At 36.5% G+C, this 15,620-nt stretch overlaps 1 protein-coding gene across 14 annotated transcripts in view; it reads left to right on the top strand.

The window, feature by feature from the left end:
- The window catches only part of NPAS3 (neuronal PAS domain protein 3), an 876,176-nt gene that overhangs the window by 318,189 nt on the left and 542,367 nt on the right, over positions 1-15,620 (top strand). The window lies entirely within an intron of this gene.

The raw sequence follows: 15,620 nt of genomic DNA on the forward strand, positions 1-15,620 counted from the left end.
CCCATTAGGTTAGGATCTACTTCTGTGTTTGTTTTTTTTTAAAAACTCATGACGAGCTATTGTGATTTATCTAGTGACTATGAGCAATTTGCTCATCCCTGTGACTTTCATGGAATCAGGTACAGCCCATAGGACTGCATTTCTAAGACACCCAATTTTATTTCCTGTGAGTCTGCAAGTTACTCACATATAGCTTTGGTTCATTATAGAATGATACTCAAATTAAGTAGCTGAATGAAGACTCAACTCAGGGTAGATGTCTTCTCTAGGTTTGACTGGTTTGTATCTATTCATTTGTGTGTCTAAGAAGGCAACTAAGGTATTGAGTGACTATCCTGTGCTAGACAGTGTAGTAGGTATTTTTATATATGTTATCTTAATAATTTAATATGCAAAATAACCCCATGATGTGGTGGTTATTCTTTTATTGGTTATTCTTGATTACATTGTCTTAAAGTTTATTAGAGTTGTGCAATCTTCACCTTACTTTTCATTACTATTACATATGTTATTTGATTTCTGAAAATAGTTATCTATTTTTTTTAAAAAATTTCAGATTCAGGGGGGTATATGTGCATGTTTGTTACATGGGTATATTGCATACTGGGGGGGATTGGGCTTTTAGTGTACACATCACCCAAATAGTGAAAATTGTACCCAATAGGTAACTGTGCAACTCTTGCCCCACTCCCACCCTCCCTTCTGTTGGAGTCCCCAGTCTGTATTATCTATCTTTATGTTTATGTGTACCCATTGTTTGGCTCCTACTTATAAGTGAGAACATGCTGTATTTGACTTTATATTTCTGAGTTAGTTCAAAACAGGATAATGGCCTCCAGCTCCATCCATGTTGCTGCAAAGGGCATGATTTCATTCTTTTTTATGGCCATGTAGTACCATATTTTCTTTATCCAGCCAACCATTGATGGACAGTTAGGTTGGTTCCATGACTTTGCTATTGGGAATAGTGCTGTGATGAACATAAGTGGAAGTGTCTTTCTTATATAATGATGTATTATTCTTTTGGTAGATACCCAGTAGTGGAATTGCCAGGTCAAAGAGTAGTTCTGTTTTCAGTTTTTTCGAGAAGTCTTCATGCTGTTTTCCATAGAGGCTGAACTAATTTACATTCTCAACAGTGTAGAAATGTTCCCTTTTCTCCATGTCCAATGATGTGGTTATTGTTTTCTTTTTTTAGAGACAAGGAAAGTGAGGCACAGAGTGATTAAACAACTTTTCTACTTAAACACAGCTAGTAACTGAAGGAACCAGAATTAAAACCCTCATCTAGTAGATTCCCAAGCTTGTGATTTTTATTTAGCACAAGTCAGTTTTTAGGGAGTAAATTACTTTCCCATTATGAGAAGCAACTCCTCACAACTGATTTCCCAATGGTAATCAAGCTTCCTGGATTCCATTTCCTATGATTGCCCACTCTGCCACTTTTCACCCTGCTTATTACTACCTTATTTATTTTTGGTACTTTTCTCTCTTGGGCTCAAATTATCATTTTTCCTGGTTTTATGCCTTTCATGATGAGTCACCCATTATGTTCCTTAATGGACTTTATGTCCCCCATATGTCCTTAAATATAAACATGTCTCTGGTTTCTGTTACTCTGGCATGCCTGGACTGGGTGATCTCATTCTGTTCTGTGGTTTTACCCACTACCTGATTATTCATGGCAGTTCTGTACCCCTACCTTAGATTTCTTTCTGGAGTTCTAAGTCTTGATGTTCAAGTGTATTGTGCATTTTGCCTTGATCTACCATAGGCTTCTCAGATTCAAAAGGTTGGATGCTGAACTCAGAATCATCTAAAACCTAGTTCTCCTCCCATGTTGGCTAGCTAAGTAGAAGAAATCACCATCCACCCAGCTACCCAAGTATAAACTGGGAAGTTAACCTCACATTCTACTTCTTATTCAAGTTGGCTAGATCAGCTCTTCTCCATCCTCATCCTCTCTGCTTTACTTAAACCTATCATTATTTTCTCATCTGACTGATGTTGAAAACTGACTGGGGTCCTTGCATGCAATCTCTCCTCCTACCCATCCTCAGTTCCAATTTTCCATGTAGCAGCTTCCATAGTCCTTCATGGCCTTTTATAACCTAGAATTTATCTGTTTTCCTAGCCCCATCTGTTAGGATTTCTGTCCTGTCTGTCCTAAACTTATACCTTACCTTCTGACCTTAACACACTTCTTGAAGTTCAAAGAGAATGCTACCTTCTCTTACCTCTTTTGCACTCTATTGAGCAGGATGACTTGTGTTTCCAGTGCCCATTCAGATACTCAGGTGAGGTTTCTTGAACTCCCCATCCTCATTCTTAAGACTTGGATTAGGGGGTCCTTCCTTTGTACTCTCTTATCAGCCTGTGTACATTTTTATTGCTTATTTACATTTCACCCTCCTCAAGCCTTTTATCTCCTTATCCTCAAAGCCTACAGTAGTGCCTGGCACAGTAGGTGCTCATTAAGTTAATTATGTATTGAAGAATGGCTTAATGTTTCAGGAGAATCACTCTTTGAGGCAACCAGTTATAAAAGCCATTTATAAAGTTATATAATACAATAGCTATGAAAAATACTAAAGGCAGCTAAGCAAACACTGGGGAAAAAGTAAGGAAGGAGCAGGCTACAGAATCAGTCACATTTTTCATTGGCCAAAGTTCTAGAGAAGTTATCAAATATGAAATGACTCGTAACTTGGTTAAAGTTCTTAAATGTCAGAGGTATGTATGAGGAAAACTCTTAGTCTTGGGTATAAGTCACAGTGAAAATCTATGGAAATATATATTCATGGACTATGTCAGGAGATGCTATAGTATTTCTGGAAACATTGGAGAAATTTGTAAAAAAAAAACTAGTTGCAGACTGACCCAGTCTTACTTCTTTTCTCATTTCTGGAAAAGTATTAAGGATATGTTGGCCAGGAAAACTTGGAACTGGAAACAGGCCAAAAGCTTGTATGAATAGGAAGTATGCTTTTCCTTGTTCTTGTTCAGTAATACGTTTCTTTCCAACCCTAGCATGTGATGGCTAACATAGGAGCTTTGGAAATAACCCTGTTTTGAAATTGCTTAAGGCTTGTCTTTACTTTGAAAGTAATTTGGATAATATGAACAGAATGTTTAGATAAATTAGTAATCAGAAGATACCCTGCCAGTGTTGTTCTTAGGTAATTCTTCTAAGCATGGTGAAACTTTGTAAACATGTCAGCATCTGTAAAACTATTCACATTTAATTTGCAACTCTTCTGCAAACTAATATATAGAGAAATGAATGCTCAATAGCTGTATTTTAGTACTAATTATAATAATTACAATATGAACCAGATCAACCCAGACTAGAGTATTTATAAATCCTGGACTATTTGAGCTGGAGAGACCCTGTGAAACCACTTAAAGTGTATTTTTTTTTCCAAGACTCAATTGCCAAGTGGGCTATTAGTTTCGTTCTTCTCCATGATTATAGTTTTTGTCCTTAACTTTGGCCAGCTCTCTCATCCAATGTGGGGTAGGGTGACTCAGCCTGGTCTCACCCTGTTATAAACACCTTCAAATGCAGATTTCTGAAGATGGTATAGCCTTAGTCTTGGAAAACCAATTTCACAGTTAAGGTCTTTGTCTCATCCTTCCCCAGTGTCCTGTGTGATGTCTTTCACTAGATGCCAGCAATTAGATGGAATTTATTGAGGATTGATGGTTGACCGATTAACACACCAGGAGAGAGTCTCGTATCTATGGTTTACAAAGGTTCAGGTCAGTAAAGTGGGTTATTGTTAGTTGTAAAGAAAAATGATGACCTCAAAGAGAGTTGCTCTTTAGGCTAAAAGGATAGCTAGAAATTATTTGTTTAGGTAAATTCAAGTATAGAGAGGAATAATTTTCTAAATTTAAAATTACTCATAAAAAAATTTCCTGTTTTGTTAGAATAAGAACCAATAGATTACCATGGGAGTCACTTGTAGGTTTATATTCTAAGTAACATATAGCATTTGTCTAAATATTCATAATTTAGGTAAAGCCTGACCACCAAAGTTGTAGTTTCATGTAAGAGAACCAGTGTTAAAAGTCATAATAGTTTGTGTGTCACATTATACTTCATAATAGATTTCAGTCCCTTAACAACAAAAACAATAAAACCTTATCCATTTTGACTATAGAAATTGGTTTCATAAGTGATGCATTTCATCATAGAAAAAGTTTCTTTCTTTCTTTTCAGGGAGAGTATAAATAAATAATTTCCCTCATTTGGATTGGATTGTAATTATTTTGATTGATTTTGTTTCCATGAATTATAGATAGTAATAGGACCCAATTTAAATCTAAGAAATGGTGAATTACTAGTAATTTCACTAATTAGATTTTAAGGTCTACCCCAAGCATTATCAATTGCAGTTTGTTCTTAATTTTGTGATGAATTAGAATATAATCCAGGGAGACCCTTCCAAAACAGATTGATTTTGTTTTTGCTTTACACTGGCCGTTATAATTTTTCATGACAAAAACATAAACCTGGACATAAATATGCTAGAACTTCCTCCCCTTCAACCTGAATGTATATCTTAACTGTATTTCCTTCTGTTGTAAACAAACACAATATAATTTTAGACTTACATATTATTAATAGTTTATTACACAATAATTTTGGCTCTATTTTTTGCAGCATAATCTTAATGTCAATATTGTTGACACACTCTACATTGTTCTTTGAAAGAATAAATGAAATGTGAAGCAAAAAAATATGGAAAGCTAGACCTGGATGGCTCTCAGCGGTCATTTAGACATCATCCCCATTTTATAGACAGGAGAGCAGACCCCTAGAAGGCAAGGTGACAAAAGAGGTCTGGAAGCAGACTTGAGTTCATAAATAGATCCCTCTTCAGACTGAGTTTCAAACATTGGCTTGTGGCTTGGATCCACTTAGAGTTCCTTTCGTATACTCCTGGTTAGCTGACTTTCTTTCCCACTGGGCACCACTCCCAGACATGATTGTTTTCCTGGTACCCCCAATCCTATCTGTCCCAACCCTCCTTCTTCCTAACAGATGATCTTCTTCCTTCCATCGCCTCCCAGAAACTGATGGTGCCAGGCATGAATGCCATTGGCTTCCTGCTTGCATGTCTGTGGGTATGTCTATTTGCACCAACCTTTACCTCTTTTCCTCAGGCTTAGGGGAGTCTCAGCTGACCCTTTTCTCTTGGTGCCTTCACCATAATAACTCCAGGGTTCTCCAGGCCTTGGGCTTTATTCCCTTAATGAGTCCCTCTTTGGTAATTTATGTTCCTTTTCTCCCTGGCCTTACCCTACCATAGCATTTAAAAAGCCCTTTAGTCCTTGAAACAGACCTAAAATATGGAGCTGCTGGTGAAATACCTGTATTCAGTAAGTCTAAGGAGTTGAATTTATTCCATTTGACTAAAAGCTGTATCTACACACAAGTGTGCTGATGGGATTGCTTTTTGTTCAAATGAAGAATAAAGTGTACCATAGGAGTAGATCGCTTTTGAAAATATTAAATAGTATAAGGTACATTTAAGTTCCTCAAAACATCTTCTGTGCATTACCACTGAATGTGACTCTTTTCCACAATTCACCATTAACAGGTCACTCCAGGGAAAGATAGTTTATGACAATAAAAGTTACTCTCATTTCCATACCTCCAAGAATAACTGTGCCATTTTGTCTTTTAATGTGTGTTTTCCTATTATATTACAAAGGAGAAGTGCCACAATACTATTTCAAGGGTATATTTTATGCCAGTAATCATAAAGTAATCATTTTAGATTATACTTGTCTTGATTTCACTTTTGGGTGGTATGATAGAGAGATTATATCTCAAGAGATTTAACCACATTTTATAGAACTTCCTAAATTCAGCAGAAATATGAGGCTTATTTTGGCTGACACTTCTGGAGAGTAGCACAGCAAAGTAATTGAGAACAATAAACTTAATATTTTATTTTTGCTGCTAAGTTACTTATGAAATTAAGAAAGTTAGGCTGGGTGCGGTGGCTCCCAGCACTTTGGCAGGCCAAGGTGGGCAAATCATTTGAGGTCAGGAGTTTGAGACCAGCCTGGGCAACATGTTAAACCCCCATATCTACTAAAAATATGAAAATTAGCCCAGTGTGGTGGCACACACCTGTAGTCCCAGCTACTTGGGAGGCTGAGATGGGAGAATCAAATTGCTTGAACCTGGGTGGTGGAGGTTGCATTAAACTGAGATCACACCACTGCACTCCAGCCTGGGTGAAAGAGTGAGTGAGACACTGTCTAAAAAAAAAAGTTAAAATACCTGACTTGATAGTTTGCCAAGTTCTTTTAAGGGAGTAGTAGCAATTTAAAGTAGACGTAGTGTTAAGTTGTAGGATTAGCTTTGTCCTTTCCAAATGGGTAAAGCTAATGTAGGTGGGGCTATGGAAAGCTGAAGAAAAGAATTCTTTAGTGATTCATTAGAATTGTCCATACATTGATGTGAAATATATACAGCTAATTGCTTTGATGTTGTGAGTATTCATAGGACCTAATCTGATCACAAGGGCATGTTGACTTCATCTTATGTCATGCCTGAGTCCTTCATGGGTCATCCTCATATTTCCTCTTTACCTCTCATTATAAATCTTCCAACTAAGTCTTATTTGAACGGAGGAAAATAATCATTTTTATCATAAAAAGGTGTAGCTCTTTTGTTTGTTTGTTTTTGAGATGGAGTCTCGCTCTGTCACCCAGGCTGGAGTGCAGTGGCATGATCTCTGCTCACTGCAAGCTCCGCCTCCCGGGTTCACGCCATCCTCCTGCCTCAGCCTCCCAAGTAGCTGGGACTACAGGCGCCCACCACCATGCCCGGCTAATTTTTTGTATTTTTAGTAGAGACGGGGTTTCACCGTGTTAGCCAGGATGGTCTCGATCTCCTGACCTCGTGATCCGCCTGCCTCGGCCTTCCAAAGTGCTGGGATTACAGGCGTGAGCCACCAAGCCCGACCAAATAGCTGTAGCTTTTTATACTTAGGAAAGAATTGCCTTCATTCTGGAATCTGATTTTCTATCAGTTTGCTGAGAATGCTGCCTTTTATCCCCCAGGCTCAGGGTTTGAGCTTTATGGTTCCTAGTTCTGTCTCTTCGAAACATCAGCTGTGATTTTTTATCTCCTTCTGTCCATTTTATTTTTTTTCTTTGTAGAAGACTACAACAAAAAGTGTCATTGACCACCCATTTCTAATTTTCCAGTTTATAAGATGATTCACAAACTAAACTACTAATCAAATCCTTGGCTTACCCATGGAATAGAAATATGGTCTTTACTTATATGATTTCACTTAACATATTTTCTAAGTGCTTTTTTTTTATTCCTGATAGCTATTTCTTATACAGATAAAATAAACAAAACATAAGCATAAATTATAATCACACTTAATATTCACAGTAACCCTGAAATTCATATTAAGGAAAATGGGTGATAGGCAATGCTGAAAAATATTTTGAGGGGGAGACATATTGTAAGTCATATTTTAAAAGATTTTGTTCATTTTATTTTTAAAGAGAAGACTCAAACTGTAAAGTGGGGAAGAAAGAATAAATAAGGGCATGAAACCTTGTCTGTAGACACAACATGGTGCTTGTGACAGATGCTAAAAATGCCAACTTTATAATCAGATAAAAACCAGTTTGACCACAACTATGTATTGATTTTAAAATATGAAAATAAATAATAAGCAACAACATCTTGTTTTTTTGAGACAGCAACATCTTAACCATGAAATTAGATATGAATCTGATTGACTCAGTCAGTGGGGATATGAGAGCAAAAGAGGAGGAAACAAAATCACAGGAGAGTTTCCCTGAACAGACGTTGGGGGCTGGATCAAATGGGCCAAGTGGTCTGACAACCAAAAGCCTATTGCATACAGCCGGCATTTTGTTGGCCCTGGCGACTTCAAGCATGACCATCTTACGTATATATAAGTTTTTCCCAATGGCTAATGTCTGACTTTCAGGTTTCTTTATCCCAGCCACTGCTTCTCCTGAAGGAGTAACGTTACTTCTTTGTTATGAGATGAGATTCTTAGATCCTCATGTTTATACCTTGATAGAGTAAACTTAGATTTTTGACCATCTGGAAATGATTTGTTGGTGTATACTTAGATGAGTCAAATACATCTCTAAAAAGAAAGCCTCTCTCCCTCGTCAACTTCTTTTTCTTTGTTTTCGTTTCGTTTTTTTTTTTTTTAAGTTTGGCCACAATTCACTTTCGCTCCTGTTATTCTGCAATAGCCATTCAAGTTCAACCAAGTCTTACACTGGAGTTATACTAAAGCTCACCATGCACCCATACATTTTTATGCAGCAGGACTCAAATTAAGTTTTTCTTTTCTTCCAAGTAGATTGCCTCTTCAGTTTTCTGCTGTTACTTTTTCAATCACCTGGGCTTGAAATTTGAGAATCATCAGCAGCAGATCATTTGCTGTAACATCTAAACTTTCAACTGGTATTTTTATCTACGCTATATTTCAGATTTTTTTTCTTCTGTTTCTCACCGATAACAGTTTTGTCTTAGTCCTCCTCATTTCCTGTCTGTACAAACCAAATATCATTCATCTAATCTCTTTAACCTCTCTCTTCTGTCCCTCTTGCAATCTGCATAAATACTTATTTTAGCTTAATAATCCTAACAGATTTCTTCTTCTTGGTCATTTTTTCTTTCCAGAAACCTACAATGACTATATTTTGCCTGTGAATGAAGTCACTTCATGATACTCACAAAGATAATCCTATGTTTATATAGCCTTTCAGAGTTTTCAAAATATTTTGAAATCCCCTACTCATTTTTGTCTTCACAGAGTAGAAAGTACTGTTTCTCTTTTAAGCATGAAGAAAACACTACAGACACCTGTCATCAGCCTGCTTCATACCTTTGCATATATTTCTCTTCCTGCTTAGAATACCGTCTTTCCTTTCTTCTGTTTATTTCAATGATAGCAATTCTTCAACAACCCATGTCAAATACCACCTCTTCAGTGAATGTTCGTCTGTTGATTCTCTGTAGACAGCATTCTTCATCCTTCTTCCTGAGTTGGTCATATTTTCTCAGTAAAATACTGTTTTAAAAGAATTTAATCAAATGGAATATTTTTTAAAGAATTCTCAGCTCTTTAAGCTTTTATGTAAAAAAAAAAAAAATGACCTCATTTTCCCCTTAATGTGACTTTTTAGGCACTTGTATAAGCTATTCTGATTGTCAAATTGGTGTTAGGAATTGGAGACAAAGGTTAAATTAGACTCTGCTAGACACTTAGAACAATTCCAATACTTTATGGCAGTGAACATCTATTGTACATATATTTAAAAGATAGTAACTCTTCAGAAAAACAATTATACCAGTAAAAAATATATATATATTTATTTTTATATGTACACTATTCACAGTTTTAATGTTGCATTTAAACATTTTCCTCAGTTTAATATTAAGAGGTTGTATTTTGACTCTTTTAGGTATTCAGAATCTAAACCTGTTAAGTAACTGGCAAGTTAACATTTCAGATCATCATAATACAAAGTTTGACATAACAATTTTATGTGTCAAAGTAATTTTCCTCCAATATACTTTTTCCATGTAAGAAGTTAGGTAGTTTTATTTCTATTTTAACGTAATAGAGTTTGAAATTCAGACATCATTTTATCCTAAAGCAATGTGAGGAAATAGAGGTGGTATCTATCTTATTATAGGAATTCTTGGCTCTTGGGCTTAGCAATGATCATGAGGAGTCCGTGCTTGCCTTGAGAGCAAGGGGACAAATTTTGGAAATGTGCAGTATTTGGTAAAGGTAATGAAGTAGGAGGTACAGCTCATCTAGACTTTCAAATAAACTACCTGCTAGTAGCTTGACAGACAGAAAAAGCATTGGCTTTAAAAATGACTCTGTCCTCCGCTTTGTTTTAAGCCTGATGTATTCCAAAGATATAAGTAGAGAGGACAATTTTTAACAAGTTGAAGGGAGGCAGCATTTCTTTTAGAAAGCAGCAGGCATGCAACCCTGATGGTGTTGGTATTTCTGCCTCTGCCTTCATCATTCTAGATCTGGTAATTAGAAACTCAGAATCCCGGGAGAAACTTTTTGCCTAATTTTGTGTTGATTGTCTCATAGTTAAATTTTAAAGACACATTGTGCATCATAAGCCAAGAAATAAGTGTAGCAAATACAGTTCTACTTTTTGCTCCGTTGTTTTAGTTTTTCTTCAAGTTCTATACACAACCAGATGGATTACATGCAGAGGATGATGAAGTTGATTGAGCAGCATGCCAGGACCTGCAAGGTCATATTTTCACCTTAATTCATTGAAATTAGGTAGACACACAATTTAAGTGATTTCAATCAAATCATGATGAAATGTTAAAATTGTTACCTTGGATATATTTCATAATAGTAAAACATTGCCTGTTCTCATTTTTCCACAATTATTCATGGCATTTTATTACAATTTTTTAAAATGATAGATTGATCAACTCAATAAGAAGGTTCTTTTAATTTATGAAGGAAATATTCCAAGAGTTCTCTTAATTTATAAAAGAAATATTCCAAGAAAACCAAAATGAAGATTTTAATTTTCTTAATGAAAATAAGAGTGGTTTATTTAAAAATGATTTGAAAAAGTAACTAATTTTTTAATGATTGCCATTCTAACTGGTGTGAGATGGTATCTCATTGTGGTTTCGATTTGCATTTCTCTGATGGCCAGTTATGGTGAGCATTTTTTCATGTGTCTTTTGGCTGCATAAATGTCTTCTTTTGAGAAGTGTCCATTCATGTCCTTTGCCCACTTGTTGATGGAGTTGTTTGTTTTTTTCTTGTAAATTTGAGTCCTTTGTAGATTCTGGATATTAGCCCTTTGTCAGATGAGTAGATTGCAAAAATTTTCTCCCATTCTGTAGGTTGTCTGTTCACTCTGATGGTAGTTTCTTTTGCTGTGCAGAAGCTCTTTAGTTTAATTAGATCCCATTTGTCAGTTTTGGCTTTTGTTGCCATTGCTTTTGGTGTTTTAGACATGAAGTCCTTGCCCATGCCTATGTCCTGAATGGTAATGCCTAGGTTTTCTTCTAGGGTTTTTATGGTTTTAGGTCTAACATTTAAGTCTTTAATCCATCCTGAATTAATTTTTGTATAAGGTGTAAAGAAGGGATCCAGTTTCAGCTTTCTACATATGGCCAGTCAGTTTTCCCAGCACCATTTATTAAATAGGGAATCCTTTCCCCATTTCTTGTTTTTGTCAGGTTTGTCAAAGATCAGATAGTTGTAGATATGTGACATTATTTCTGAGGGCTCTGTTCTGTTCCATTGGTCTATATCTCTGTTTTGGTACCAGTACCGTGCTGTTTTGGTTACTGTAGCCTTATAGTATAGTTTGAAGTCAGGTAGCCTGATGCCTCCAGCTTTGTTCTTTTGGCTTAGGATTGTCTTGGCAGTGCAGGCTCTTTTTTGGTTGCATATGAACTTTAAAGTAGTTTTTTCCAATTCTGTGAAGAAAGTCATTGGTAGCTTGATGGGGATGGCATTGAATCTATAAATTACCTTGGGCAGTATGGCCATTTTCACAATATTGATTCTTCCTACCCATGAGCATGGAATGTTCTTCCATTTGTTTGTATCCTCTTTTATTTTGTTGAGCAGTGGTTTGTAGTTCTCCTTGAAGAGGTCCTTCACATCCCTTGTAAGTTGGATTCCTAGGTATTTTATTCTCTTTGAAGCAATTGTGAATGACCATTTGACCCAGCCATCCCATTACTGGGTATATACCCAAAGGATTATAAATCATGCTGCTATAAGGACACATGCACACGTATGTGTGTTGCAGCACTATTCACAATAGCAAAGACTTGGAACCAACCCAAATGTCCAACAATGATAGACTGGATTAAGAAAATGTGGCACATATACACCATGGAATACTATGCAGCCGTAAAAAATGATGAGTTCATATCCTTTGTAGAGACATGGATGAAGCTGGAAACCATCATTCTCAGCAAACGATTGCAAGAACAAAAAACCAAACACCGCATGTTCTCACTCATAGGTGGGAATTGAACAGTGAGAACACATGGACACAGGAAGGGGAACATCACACACCAGGGCCTGTTGTGGGGTGGGGGGAGGTGGGAGGGATAACATTAGGAGATATACCTAATGTAAATGATGAGTTAATGGGTGCAGCACACCAACACGGCACATGTATACATATGTAACAAACCTGCACGTTGTGCACATGTACCCTAAAACTTAAAGTATAATAAAAAAAGAAAAAGTAACTGATTTGAGAATGATAATCCAGACAGATATTTTAAAGAAAATAAATCCAAATGCTTCCATTTAATATTGTGTACTGTAATGTTATTTAGATTATTAATAGTCTATACTCATATGATTTAACTAGATTTTACTAGGAGAGGTAGATATAATGAGAAGAGTTAGTGTCTGAATGGTACTAGGGATATTTGGGGAAGTGGATTAAATCTCTCTCGAACTCCCTCTGCTGAACTGTTGCTTTTTTCTTCTCCTTCTAGCAAATCCTTTCACACTATAAATGTGAATGATAGAAGGTGATCTACAGATGTTCATGTCCTTCCTCTTCTTTTCTCAGCCATCAGGCCCAGTGGCAGCCTGACCTCTTGCCTCCCACTTCATCAGGGCACTCTTGATCTCCTCACTTGGAGAGTTCTTCAGAGACCAAGGACCTAAGGCCTCCAACTGCACTATGTAGCCTGGTCCCAACTTCCATTATTCTTCCTGAGTTCCCAGAGTTTCTCTCCATAAGTTTCTCTCAGTAACTGGTCATATTTCTTTTTTTTTTTTTTTTTTAATTTGAAAATATTTTATTGCTTAAAAATGTTGATGATCATCTGAGCCTTCAGCAAGTCATATTTTTTTCTTTTATTATTATTATTATTATTATTATTATACTTTAGGTTTTATGGTACATGTGCGCAATGTGCAGGTAAGTTACATATGTATACATGTGCCATGCTGGTGCGCTGCACCCACCAACTCGTCATCTAGCATTAGGTATATCTCCCAATGCTATCCCTCCCCCCTCCCCCCACCCCGCAACAGTCCCCGAAGTGTGATGTTCCCCTTCCTGTGTCCATGTGTTCTCATTGTTCAGTTCCCACCTATGAGTGAGAATATGTGGTGTTTGGTTTTTTGTTCTTGCGATAGTTTACTGAGAATGATGATTTCCAATTTCATCCATGTCCCTACAAAGGACATGAACTCATCATTTTTTATGGCTGCGTAGTATTCCATGGTGTATATGTGCCACATTTTCTTAATCCAGTCTATCATTGTTGGACATTTGGGTTGGTTCCAACTCTTTGCTATTGTGAATAATGCGGCAATAAACATACGTGTGCATGTGTCTTTATAGCAGCATGATTTATAGTCCTTTGGGTATATACCCAGTAATGGGATGGCTGGGTCGAATGGAATTTCTAGTTCTAGATCCCTGAGGAATCGCCACACTGACTTCCACAAGGGTTGAACTAGTTTACAGTCCCACCAACAGTGTAAAAGTGTTCCTATTTCTCCACATCCTGACTTTTTAATGATTGCCATTCTAACTGGTGTGAGATGGTATCTCATTGTGGTTTTGATTTGCATTTCTCTGATGGCCAGTGATGGTGAGCATTTTTTCATGTGTTTTTTGGCTGCATAAATGTCTTCTTTTAAGAAATGTCTGTTCATGTCCTTCGCCCAGTTTTTGATGGGGTTGTTTGTTTTTTTCTTGTAAATTTGTTGGAGTTCATTGTAGATTCTGGATATTAGCCCTTTGTCAGATGAGTAGGTTGTGAAAATTTTCTCCCATTTTATAGGTTGCCTGTTCACTCTGATGGTAGTTTCCTTTGCTGTGCAGAAGCTCTTTAGTTTAATTAGATCCCATTTGTCAATTTTGGCTTTTGTTGCCATTGCTTTTGGTGTTTTAGACATGAAGTCCTCGCCCATGCCTATGTCCTGAATGGTAATGCCTAGGTTTTCTTCTAGGGTTTTTATGGTTTTAGGTCTAACATTTAAGTCTTTAATCCATCTTGAATTGATTTTTGTATAAGGTGTAAGGAAGGGATCCAGTTTCAGCTTTCTACATATGGCTAGCCAGTTTTCCCAGCACCATTTATTAAATAGGGAATCCTTTCCCCATTTCTTGTTTTTGTCAGGTTTGTCAAAGATCAGATAGTTGTAGATATGTGGCATTATTTCTGATGGCTCTGTTCTGTTCCATTGATCTATATCTCTGTTTTGGTACCAGTACCATGCTGTTTTGGTTACTGTAGCCTTGTAGTATAGTTTGAAGTCAGGTAGTGTGATGCCTCCAGCTTTGTTCTTTTGGCTTAGGATTGACTTGGCGATGCGGGCTCTTTTTTGGTTCCATATGAACTTTAAAGTAGTTTTTTCCAATTCTGTGAAGAAAGTCATTGGTAGCTTGATGGGGATGGCATTGAATCTGTAAATTACCTTGGGAAGGATGGCCATTTTCATGATATTGATTCTTATATGGAAAGGAGCCTAGCAGAAAGGCAGGCACAGAGTGAGTGAGTGCTGTTTAAGTTCTAGCTACCATCATCACTACTACCTACTGAGAATACTCTTTTCTTCTTTGGTAGCTTTCTTGAAACAAGGTCCCTCATGTTAATTCAAGGCAGCTGCTCTGATGAGGAGATACTCATCTAAGCCTAGCCCCTTGGCTAGCCCCTTGGCTAGTAGGGGAAAGGTGGCAGTAAGGACCATCCTTAACTGGGTACCAGAATTATCCTAACATTTTGGACTTCTGAAACTCTGTCACTGAACTCTGCTCTGGCATCACTTCAAAGAACTATAAAGTAGACTTAAAACATGGGCTTTGACATTACTTTTCAGTTTAGTAATAGTATTAACTACTCTGTAAAATTTTCTAAGGAGTCATATTTTCTTCATCTTTTACAATATGTTTTTTCTCCCTATGGATTTCACAATCTCTATTATATGCGAATGGATTTGAAGTTAACCTTTTCTGTGATATTTGGTAAGAGCAATGTATTACATTTTTTTTTCATTTTGTAACAGCAAATAAAGTAAAAGCTAACATTTGATAAATTAGGGTCTGTCTTATGGGCTGTACATGTGTTCACTTACTGAATTCTCACACCAATACTAGTGGGGAAGTACTGTTTTTCTATACTTGAGAAAAGTGAGGTAGAGAGATTAGTAATTCACCCAAGGTAAATTGTAGAGCCAGTATGCATAAGTCAGCAATGTAGATCTGGGGCCCAAGCTTGTGACTACTATATTCTGCTACTTTCTTTGTTACTTTTTTACTTGAAATATTTAAATAAACACCTTAAAAAAGAAATCTATGTTGGCTTTCTGATAGTCTATCATTAGATTACCTTGGAAATCATTGTCCATGATTTCCTTTATTAATGGCACTTTAAAGAAAATTACATTTTAGATAATATATATTTATATAAGAAATAGAGATAGGTATATATTATATACTTACATTTGTATATGCACTTATTTATATGCTTATAAATATGTAATATAAATAAAAATATATAAATACATATACACACACATTTATTTAGACTATAAGAT

This window comes from Pongo abelii, chromosome 15, assembly GCF_028885655.2.
Source record: "Pongo abelii isolate AG06213 chromosome 15, NHGRI_mPonAbe1-v2.0_pri, whole genome shotgun sequence".
Lineage (NCBI taxonomy): Eukaryota > Metazoa > Chordata > Mammalia > Primates > Hominidae > Pongo > Pongo abelii.